The sequence below is a fragment of the Nomascus leucogenys genome, chromosome 4 (genome assembly GCF_006542625.1).
Source record: "Nomascus leucogenys isolate Asia chromosome 4, Asia_NLE_v1, whole genome shotgun sequence".
In the NCBI taxonomy this organism is placed as follows: Eukaryota; Metazoa; Chordata; class Mammalia; order Primates; family Hylobatidae; genus Nomascus; species Nomascus leucogenys.
In genome coordinates this window covers 9,620,896-9,632,108 of record NC_044384.1, presented here as the reverse complement: position 1 = coordinate 9,632,108, position 11,213 = coordinate 9,620,896, and the positions used below count along the sequence as shown (strand labels likewise).

The following is an 11,213-nucleotide window of genomic DNA, read 5'->3' as shown; positions in this document are numbered from 1 at the left end:
GCCGGGGCCACCCCCGCCAGAGGGAAAGCACCAAAGGAAAAACCAGGACAGGGACACCGGGGACGGGAGGAGCGGCCGCCTGCAGGCACCAGCGGAGGGGCGCGGGGGTGGGGGAAGGGATCAGGGCTCCGCGCTCCTTCAGCCCCACGACCCCGGCTCGGCGCCCCTCCCATCGGAACCTCCACTTAGTGCCCGGCCCCCGCCCCGCCCCGCGCGGCCCCCAGCCTCAGCCGCGCCGTCCCGACGCCCCGCCTGCGCCGCGGGCCCGAGTAGTGGGCGCGGGGCGGCCCGCTCGGCTCCTCCGCACCCGCTCCCCGCTCGGGCCGAGGCGCCGCGGCCGCGCGCCCCTCCTGGAGGAGGAGGAGGAAGGAGGCGGGAGGAGGAGTTGCCGAGAAGAGAAGGCGAGCGCGGCAGTCGCGCCGGCGCTGGGCGAGGAAGCGGAGCCGGGCCGCCTCCGGGTGAGCGTCCGGGGAGCTCGGGCGGGAGGCAGGGGCCGGGCTTCGCCGTCCGCCTCCGGCTCGTCCACGGTCCGGGGCACCGTTAGCGGGGCTGGTTTTCGCCTCGGAGCGCAGGGGGCGGATCCGGCGCGGGTCGGGCCGGGGAGGCTGCCGGGAGCGGGGCTGCAGCGGCGGGTCTGGGTCAGCGCGAGGCCCTGCGCCGTCTCGGCGGGTGCGCGGGCGGGGGCCGGGGAACGGGGGCGGGGGCCGGGGCCGGGCCCGGGAGCGGGGACGCGGAAACCGGGGAGCCGGGGCCGGGGCGCGGCGGCCCCTAAAGGGCCGAGGCCTGCGCCGCCGCGAGCGGCTCTTCTCGACCCCTCGGCCTCTTCGGCCGCGGCGCGCCGGCCCGGGCCGCCGCCTTTGTTGCCCGCAGCTCGCCGGGGAGAGGCCGGGGCTCCGCGAGGCCTGGGCGGCGGCGCGGGGCCTGCGCGGCTCTGCGCCCCGGCCGGGTCCCTCCTCGGACCTCCGCGGGCTCGGGCTCGGGGTCGGGGTGCGGCGAGGCCGCAGGCGCGAGGGCGGGCCTGGGGCGCGGCGCTGGGACACGGGGACGCCCTCGCCCCACCGCGAGGTCGCGCCGGCGCTGGTGGAGGTGCAGGCCGGGGCTGCTCTGCGGCTGAAGGTGCCGCCGGCCGGCCGCGCACTCACCCGGGTGTAGGGACGGGACGATTGTGGAATTTAAACCGCTCCTGGGACCGAAACGGGCCTGAATTTTCAGTTTCCTTCAGGAGTTGGCAACTTCAGGTACACCCTTGTGGCTCACGGAACAGAATTATGGACGTTTCTCAGGGGCAAGTCCTGGCACAAAACTTGGGATGTGTGCGGTAGTGTGTGTGCCAACTTAACGTTCAGTTGGCATGTGAAATTGGGGTTCGCATCCCCACTGTTTGGAATGAAGGGCCAGGTGGGAATATGTGGCAGGACTCAGTCTTCCGGTAGCAAAATAATGTTGAATTCATTTCAGTAAATGTTTCTGCAACGTCTGTCCGGATAAGGCAACATGCACTGTGCATGAGGACAGAGAACACAGTAATGACAGAAATAACGTGAATTACACACACTGAACGTCTCCCAGAGACATTTTAAATTTACTGTGTTCCTTGGGATAAAGATACATTTGGAATCAAACAAAAGTAAACGTTCTACTTCAAGATAAAATATCTGACATCTTCTCAACCACAGAAGGTAGCAATTTATCTTGACTTTTTTTAACCAACTACCACAACATTAAATTCATTTAGCTTACTTGAATGAATGAATCTTAAGTGGAATATTTAATGCTGTGGACAGTCAGCCTTACTTAAAACACGAATGGCATTGCTCACCAGGTTTCACAAAAACCGGAAAAAAAGTCTGTAATACTTTTCCGTGGGCTTTCTAATTTCTCCTCCTAGTGGGTTTTGTGCACGCGTGGATGTGGTAAGGTCTAGGATCCATTCAGCTCTAAATTAAATATGTGGTCTTAACCCTTTGGTTCCAACACCCTCCCTAAGCCTGCCTTGGTGCCTTAGAGGAACCTGGTTCGTGGACAGTGGATTTGATAAGGATTCCTAGAAGAACTTCTATCTGGAGTTTGGCCAGGGCTTTCCCCTTCTGCCTGGGTAAGAATCAGCCAGGTATTCACCCGAATCTATGGTTTTTTAGAACTCCATTCAGCATCTCTTTTGAAACACTGTTTCTCTCTTACCTTTATCGTTATCTTTTAAATTACCCTCTAAATTGGTAGTCTTGCCCCTTTCTCTTCAGCAGGGCCTCCTACCAAGTGCACATCCTGGGGTCATCCCATGACCCCCTCTCTTGGTGGGGCCCCCCCGCAGGGAGTGGCAGGGAAGGAATTTGGGAGCCATTGACTGGGCGTAGGGTGGAAAATGGTGCTGTACTCACTGGGTTTCTAGTCATTTTGCCTTCCAATGTTTTTCTTCATTCTTGCAGTAGAACTGGAAAAGGTTTTTTTTTTTTTTTAATGGCCCTTTTTTTTTAGGAAACAGAAAGCAAGTATCTTTTTCGTTTTTCCTCTGTCACCCAGGGTGGAGTGCAGTGGTGCAATCATGGCTCACTGTAGCCTTGAACTCCTGGGCTCAAGTGATCCACCTCCCTCAGCCTCCTGAGTAGCTTGGACTACAGACATGTGCCACCACACCTGGCTGATTGTTTTTTGGAGAGGTGGGGTCTTGCTATGTTGCCGAGGCTGGTCTCAAACTCTAGGCCTCAAGATCCTCTCACCTCAGCCTCCCAAAGCCCTGGGATTACAGGCATGAACCACCGCACCCAGCCTGCAAGTGTCGTCTTAAGCCTTGTGTAACTACACTCCTCAGAGAAAAATCTTCTCCATTGTGGCCAGTTTTCAGGAAACTTTGGGGTTATTGATCATATCTTTTATTTTGCTCATAGAGATGTGATCTTATTTAAAAGTCCAAACATATAGATGGTCCCGAATTTTGGACTTTTTGACTTTTTGTTGGAGCAAAAACAATACACATTCAATATGCACCTCGACTTACATCCAGATAAACCCACTGTGAGTTTCGACTTTAAGATTTAATTTTCAATTTATCATGGGCTTATTGGGACTCAATTATTGTTATTCTCTTAAAAATATGCACTTATGACCTCTTCCAATTCTGGAAATTATATTTACATCTGTGGTGCCGAAGTACTTTTGTAAAATTATTCATTTTACAAGGGAGAAATTCCTAATACTAGTATATGTCATAAAAAGGAGAAACTTTCTCATATGGCTAGATTGATAGAAATAATTGTTCAGCTGTTAAAAGAGGAACAACGTAAGACGTGTTTGATATTGTTTTGAAGTGAAATTGTCATTAATGTTTTTATGGGTAATTTATTATGCTGTTTGGCGTGTTTGTTTAGCTAATAAGTCGTGATGGCTTTAGTACTGAGGACACAGTTTACTTAAACTGATTTCAGGTCTTTACCCACCCATACACACATTACATTTTACTTAGTTGGGGCAGTTGTTTTTAGGTGGCCGTTGGTCTTGATGTTTCGAGAACAAACATACTTAGATAAAGTCACGTAAGATTTCAGTTCTCACCTTGCACACTCTGGACATGTTGGGGCATCCATTTACCCGCTCTGTCACCTTGAACACGTTCTGTATGCCCTCTGAGTCTTATTCCTCATCTGGGGCTGAAGTGGGGACAATAATTTATCTCACAAAGTTATAATGAATATGTATTTATGGTAAAATCCAAACTCTTGTTTTGTTTTGTTTTGAGACGGGGATCTCGCTCTGGTTGCCCAGGCTGGAGTGCAGTGGCACGGTTAGGACTCACTGCAGCCTCGACCTCCCAGGCTCAAGCGATCTTCCTCCTCAGCACCCCCTCTGCCAGTAGCTGGGACCACAAGTGCACGCCACCATGCCCAGCTGATTTTTTTTTTATTTTTTGTAGAGATGGGGTCTCCTTATGTTGCCCAGTTGGTCTTGAAATCATGGGCTGAAGTGATCCTCGCACCTTTGCCTCCCAAAGCGCTGGGATTGCAGGCATGAGCCACCGTGCCCAGCCAAAAATCCAAACTCTTCCACATCGACTATAACATTTCTGCCTAGTTCTGAAATGTGTTTTCATTTCTCCCTAGTTCTCATCTTGAACAACCGTCTCTGCCTTACCAGGGTTCTGCCCTAGCCTTTCTGTTCCTCAACAATCTGAGCTGCTTCCTGCTCCGCCACCTTTGACACAGTAGTTCTGTTTGCCTACAGTGTCCTTCGGTGGCTCCTGTGGTTGGTTCATTCTCAGACCTTAATGCCAGTGGCACCACTTCAGAGCATCACCACCTCAGAGCATCACCACCTCAGAGAAGACTTCCTTGACTACCTTACAGCTCCTTCAGTAATCCCAAGTAATTGACTTGTATGGTTCCTTCATAACCTCTATTATTGTCTGTAATTCCTTTGTTTACTTGTTTCTGCTGTTCCCCGCCCCACCCCCCCATCAATAAGTTCTATGAGGACAGAATGTCTACTGTGGTCCTTCTCTTCTGTGTCCCTGACACATCCCAGGGGGCCTGGCCACTGAGTAGGAGGGGTGTGGGTATACAGAAAGTACTTGCAGTTTTCATGTTGTTATCTACACCTTAAAGGCAGAGACATGCTGTGTACGTGTTAGAAAGTTGTTGGTGTTTCATGTCGTTTGTCCTTTTCTGAGCTGGTCTGCTTGCCTGGCTGAGTAAATCATAGCACTAATAAAACCAAAGTTCTTATCATTACATGGCCCCAACAGCCCCACGGAGAGAGAACTGTCACTGCCTGTAGAGCTATGATGTGTGTCTGAGTGACTCGAGTACCAGACTGACTCGCAGTGTAGACGCCCAGATCTCTTTCACTTCTGAAAGTATAGTCATGTATAGTGTGTAGAAAGTCACCATTCCAAAACGCATTTCCCCTGCTTACATAGCTTAGTAAAGTGAATCCTCAGTTATCTGAAACCTCCTGGTATCCTCAGTTTTCTGGTGTAGAATTAAGCCAGAAGGAAAAACTCCTTTGGAATTAGAAAAGCCAGAGACTTAGAAGCCTTCCATGCTAACTAAGGAAGATAGTCTCTCATGGGGATGCAGATCTAGGTTTGAATTTCAGCACTTCAATTTTATAGGGTAGATTTAAAAAAAAAAAGTTTTTGTTCCTTTACATATATGATAATGATGATGTTTCTCTCAGAGCTGTTGAGATAATGGAGTGAGATAGCCAGGCGTGGTGGCTCACACCTGTAATCCCAGCACTTCGGGGGGCTGAGGCGGGCGGATGAGGAGGTCAGGAGTTCAAGACCAGCCTGGCCAACATAGTGAAACCCCGTCTCTACTAAAAATGAAAAATTAGCTGGGCATGGTGGCACGCACCTGTAGTCCCAGCTACTTGGGAGGCTGAGGCAGGAGAATCGCTTGAACCTGGGAGGTGGAGGTTGTGGTGAGCCGAGATTGTGCCACTGCATTCCACCCTGGGCAACAGAGCGAGACTCCGTTTAAAAAAAAAAAAAGAAAGAAAGAAAATGGAATGAGATAATGCATGTTAGTGTATTAATTAAGTGCCTGAAATATAACGAGTGCTAATACTTTAACACTAGTATTCTACTCCTTTATCTGACTGCTTTTGACTAGTCAGATTATGTTTTAAAGTAATAGTAATAATTCCTATTTAAAGTAATTATTACTATTAATATTATTACTATTCTTTTCTGTGTCCCTGACACATCCCAGGGGGCCTGGCCACTGAGTAGGAGTCCGTTTTTCTTGTCAGTTTTTTTTTGTTGTTGTTGTTCTTTGGAGGGGAGTTCCCTCAATTTTTCTTTTATTGGATGTTTACTTTTTGGCTGTGGGAGTTTTGTTTTGTTTTTTGAGATGGAGTCTCACTCTGTCACCCAGCCTGGAGTGCAGTGGCGCGATCTCTGCTCACCGCAAGCTCCGCCTCCCGGGTTCACACCATTCTCCTGCCTCAGCCTCTCAGAGTAGCTGGGACTACAGGCGCCCGCCACCACGCCCGGCTAATTTTTTGTATTTTTAGTAGAGACGGGGTTTCACCGTGGTCTCGATCTCCTGACCTCGTGATCCGCCCGCCTCGGCCTCCCAAAGTGCTGGGATTACAAGCGTGAGCCACCGTGCCCGGCCTGGGAGTTTTGTTTTTTAACTGTTCTCCTCATCCCCTCTTTTATCATATATAATAATGGTAATAATTCCTATTTAAAGTAATTATTACTATTAATTTAAAACAATCTGACTAGTCGAAAGTAGTATTCTGATTAATCAGCCACACCTGTGTTAGACTTGAGTGTTTTTGTTAAGGAAGCCTAATGTGGGAAAAGGGTTTGAGACCAAAGCAGCAAGAGAAATGGAAATGAAAGCAGTAAGTGAATGGGCGTCTTCAGCAGGATTGCTAGTGCAAGCTGCTAGACTGGTAAGGATTACAGGTGGTCGCAGTGTTAGTAGCATTGCCTGACTTGGCTGTGGGGTCACTGCAGTTCATTGGTGGGAGACCGAGAACAAAAAAGATGCCGCACTTGCCTTCTCTGCAGAGCCTTCTGCTCTGATTACGTTTGTTCTGTTACTGTTTTATCACTCCTAACAGCCAACACACTAAAATACTTTCTTAAAATTATTAAAAGGGCATCACACTTGGAGACTGGGGAATGATGATTATCTTATTTTCCATAGCATCGGACTCTTGAGTATAGAGAAGAAAAGAAAGAAGACAGGATATATCTGAAGGCCTGGGAGGCAGGCAGTAATCTAAACATCAGTAAGTCCTAATGGTGTCATTATGCCATCCTGAAATTTTCCAGCAGATAAATTTGGTCATCTGGAGAGGCATCCATTTATATACAGCAGTTTGTGACAGTCTGAGATTATACTTAATATACACACTGTGCCTAAAATACCTTTTTGAAGACAGGGGAATGTATGGCTCCTATTAGATAAGATTTCCATCAAAAACAATTTCACTAGTTCAGTGTTAATCTTTAGGCAAGGTATTTTTACTCAGCGCTCTGGGTAGCCGATTATTTGGTGCTGTTTACGGTGGCACTTAAAGTGATTTTTGTGGTACACATTGTTCTGACCATATTAATAATATACTAGATGGTTGAAGCAGCTGGGTTAGCATGCTTTTAAAGTCAGATGAATTCTTACTGGTAGATTTTTACTGTGTCTGTATGTTACTTGTTTAAAGTTTGTTGTGATGTTTATAATAATGGTGTTTGTTTTTAAAGCTTAATTTTGGTTTTCAGTAACATATTACCATCCCTCAGACAATAGTCATTTTTATTTGTTGACATTGCTTTTAAAGTTAAAAAAAAAAGTGACATATTTAGGAAATAACATTATTGCCAAATATCACAGACTGGCAGATAATGTAAGCAAATACCAATGCAGAGAATTACAGTAGGATTTTAGTGATTTTATACATTTGCAGCAGAATTACTGCATTTTAGTGCCAGAAGGAACCGCTCTGATTATAGATTATCTTCGTCCTTGCACAGATGAGGAAATTGGGTCTAAGCAGGGTGTCATCTGCCCAGAGTCACACACCACATTAGTAGTCGATTTCAGAATGGACTCTGGTGTATGCAGCCCTTCTTGCTGTTGATGCTTAAGGTTTTAATTTAATCCTGGGAACTGGGGAATTTGGATTCGTGTCTTCCTGGAGGATGTTACAGTTGAGCTGGCTCTTGCAGGGTGACGTGTGTTTGATTGAAGAAAGACACAGAAGGCAGGGACAGTATCTAAAACAGGGCGAATCACAGGAGCCTCTACCGTCAACTTAGAAATTATTTTCTCCTTCCCAAGTGGGGTTCCTTGTTTTCTGTTCCTTAAGTTTACCGCCTTGATATGATGAAGCTCATCCTCCTAGTGACTTCCTGGGAAAGGTGATGGGGAAGATGATACTGTTTTGTTTTGAGCCTTGTGTGTCAGAAAATATCTGTGTTCTAAGTATTTGGTGTATGCCTGGCTGTGTATAAAATTTTAGGTTAATATTCTAGTTCAGATCAAATAAGTTATTTGGCAGTGACAAATTAACTCTGAAATCTCAGTGCATGAATAGAGGTCTGTGTCTTGCTTTCACAAAGTCTGCGGTGGGTGCCGCCTCCCTTGGCCTCTTCCTTTGGGTCCAGTCTGCTTTCACCTACAGTTCCTGTCTGTTGTCCCCATGGCGGATGTAGGTGTATCTGCAGGTCACACGCTGGTGACCATAGGCCAGAACCAGGCCTAGTCCCTGCAAGAATGCCAGACACGTGCAAGGGCACAAGGAGAGTCACTGAACTGTCAGTGGGGGTCATAGCCATAAGTGTGTTTCCTCTTGGAATTTTGCAGGCATTTCTCCTTTGTCTTCCGGTTTTCAGTGTTACTGTTAAGTCACATGCCGCCGGTTTCCCAGGCAATTGTAAGCCATTTCTTTTCCCCCTAGAAGCTTTTGGGGGACTTTTGTGTTATTGCCTAAATACTAACATTTTACCATGGTGGGTCTGGTGATTGTTCTTTTCTACTTTGGATGTACTGAGCGTTCCACAGAGCTTTTCAGTCTATAAACTTGTGTTTTTCAGTTCTAAGAAAACTATTAAAATGACTTTTATAATTTCTTCCCTTTCATTTTCTCATTTTCTTTTTTTTTCTGTGTTAAGCTCTTCTTCATTGGACATAGGAACTCCTAAATCCATCTACTTATTTTCTTAGCTTTTTTCTCCATTTTTCTTGTCAGTTTTTTTTTGTTGTTGTTGTTCTTTGGAGGGGAATTCCCTCAATTTTTCTTTTATTGGATGTTTACTTTTTGGCTGTGGGAGTTTTGTTTTCTAACTGTTCTCCTCACCCCCTCTTTTTTAAACAAATAGCATCCGCCTCTCGGTTCAGATTTGTGAAACCTTTTCTCAGGCTGGTTTTTCGTTGTCTTCCTTTCCAGCGGTCTTAGATTTCGGTTTACTCCAGTTTGTTTTAGCCACTTAACACTGTTGTCATCTGCCATAATTCGCTTTGTGATTTTCTTCGTTCCTGTGGTTTTTTGGGGGGGAATGATGGAGATAAAGAAGTGTATGTTTAATCAGGAGGATTTTTTTTTCCTTGTTTTAAACAGTTTTTGTTTATTTTGCTAGCGTCAGTGAATATTAAACCCTTCGTTTTTGGGGAAAACCAGATCTATTTTTTTCTTTAAATAAAGGTAGTGTTTTCAGTTAGTGCTCTCATGAAGCCACATCTGTGTCACTGAGTTCAGTTAACTTAGTTGATGAAATGCCTGCTGATCTGTAGTGGGTGGTAACATAATTATTTTAATTTGGACTATTTTAAAAGCATCAAGAGATCGCATCTTTGGGAACCCACAATAAATGGTTACTTTTGGCAGTCAAATTATCGTTTTATAATGCAAGTAATCTTTTCATTTTGTAAGAATTTTTTTTTTTTTTTTTTTAAGACAGAGTCTCACGCTGTCGCCCAGGCTGGAGTGCAGCGGCGCAATCTGGGCTCACTGCAAGCTCCGCCTCCCGGGTTCACGCCATTCTCCTGCCTCAGCCTCCTGAGTAGCTGGGACTACAGGCGCCCGCCACCACGCCCGGCTAATTTTTTGTATTTTTAGTAGAGATGGGGTTTCACCGTGTTAGCCAGGATGGTCTTGATTTCCTGTCCTCATGATCCGCCCACCTCTGCCCCCCAAAGTGTTGGGATTACAGGCGTGAGCCACCGCACCCGGCCAGGATTTTTGTATTATTGCTTAATAGGGATATATTATTAAATTGAATAATTATTGCTTTCCAAGATTCCCTTCAGCTCTAATGATCAATGAATGAAGTTTATGTTGGCTCTTAATGTACATTTAATAACAAATTTCATGTGGATTACTTTTTGTTCCCCAAATCAGCTATTTAAAACTCCATTCTTCATTTGGATTTACTTTAGAAATGGGGAAAAGATTATTTTAACTGAAAACTCAAATTCTCTACTGCAAATTGAATGACAAAAATCTTGTATGTTCTATGTGAAAGCATTTGAATAATGGACAAATTGCTCTTTAGAGCTTTTGTGTTGATCTGAAGGCTCTGAGAGCAGTCATAACAGTTGTGTTACTTTTCAATTAGTTTTACATGCATGTTGCCTTTCACAAGTTAGATATTTTTGCTTTAGTAGTTCATTACATTTAAGATATTTTAACATATAAACAAATTACTTTTAATCTTGAAAAATAAAAAAAAATGAAGAAACTATTAAAACACTTTGCTACAGTACAGAATAAAAACAAAACATCTTTGTTCATAATTTGTCAAATTCTGAAAGAATCTTACCTACTTGGTAGTTTATAATTCATGAGGTCATTCTTTTTCATAGACAATTAATGTGGTGAGATTTTTAGGGAATTTGCTATATTTTTAGTTAAAATAATTTTGTTTACATTAAAATGTTAAATAATTGTTTTTTAATTTGTCATTGTCAGCTATGATCATATATCGGCGAATGGTATTAAAAGAACTATATACAAGATAGTATTTTACATTTATCATTCTGGAGGTCAGAATGTATTACATATATATTATATCAGGAAGTATTACAATAGCTGTTTCTAAGCCACCAAATGTAGTCATACCTTAGCCAATAAGGTTGCAGATGTGGACATCATTAAGGATCTTACTAGTAGTAAGTCGGGGTGCTGTCTTTTCAGTGTGCAGATGATTTCTATTGTCAGTGTTGCCCAGGTCTCCACTGATTTAGAGTTAAGATACCTATATTAATTTGTTGAAAAGTGTCATAGTTATTTCATGGGAGACTCAGGCCTGATACACACAGTGGTGAAGATAAAAGGCTGATTTATTTCTTGTGATGTGTTTCCAACACCAACAACCACTCCTTCAGCGTGAAAACCGAGTGTCCAGGCTGGGTGCGGTGGCTCACGCCTGTAATCTCAACACTTTGGGAGGCCAAGGTGGGTGGATCACTTGAGGTCAGGAGTTCGAGACCAGCCTGACCAATGTGGCAAAACCCTGTGTCTACTAAAAATACAAAAATTAGCCAGGCACGGTGGCACATGCTGTAATCCCAGCTACTTGGGAGGCTGGAAGGAGAATCACTTGAACCCAGGAGATGGAGGTTGCAGCGAGCCGAGATCATGCCATTGCACTCCAGCCTGGGCAACAGGAGTGACACTCCATCTTAAACAGAAAAAAAGAAAACCGAGTGTCCAACATTTCAGTTAATTCAGACCCTACCCAGAGTAAGTACAGTCCCCACAGGCAA

General features: G+C 45.4%; 1 protein-coding gene across 2 annotated transcripts in view; it reads left to right on the top strand.

The window, feature by feature from the left end:
- The first annotated feature begins 299 nt into the window (after positions 1 to 299).
- SOCS6 (suppressor of cytokine signaling 6) overlaps positions 300 to 11,213 on the top strand; it is a 45,066-nt gene continuing 34,152 nt past the window's right edge. The window contains exon 1 of one of the 2 annotated variants that reach the window (XM_030810282.1): positions 300 to 458. The gene's annotated coding sequence lies outside the window, so the exon portion shown is untranslated. Of the gene's footprint in view, positions 459 to 2,074; positions 2,096 to 11,213 lie in introns of those variants that run through there. The other variant, XM_030810283.1, reaches the window with a different exon arrangement.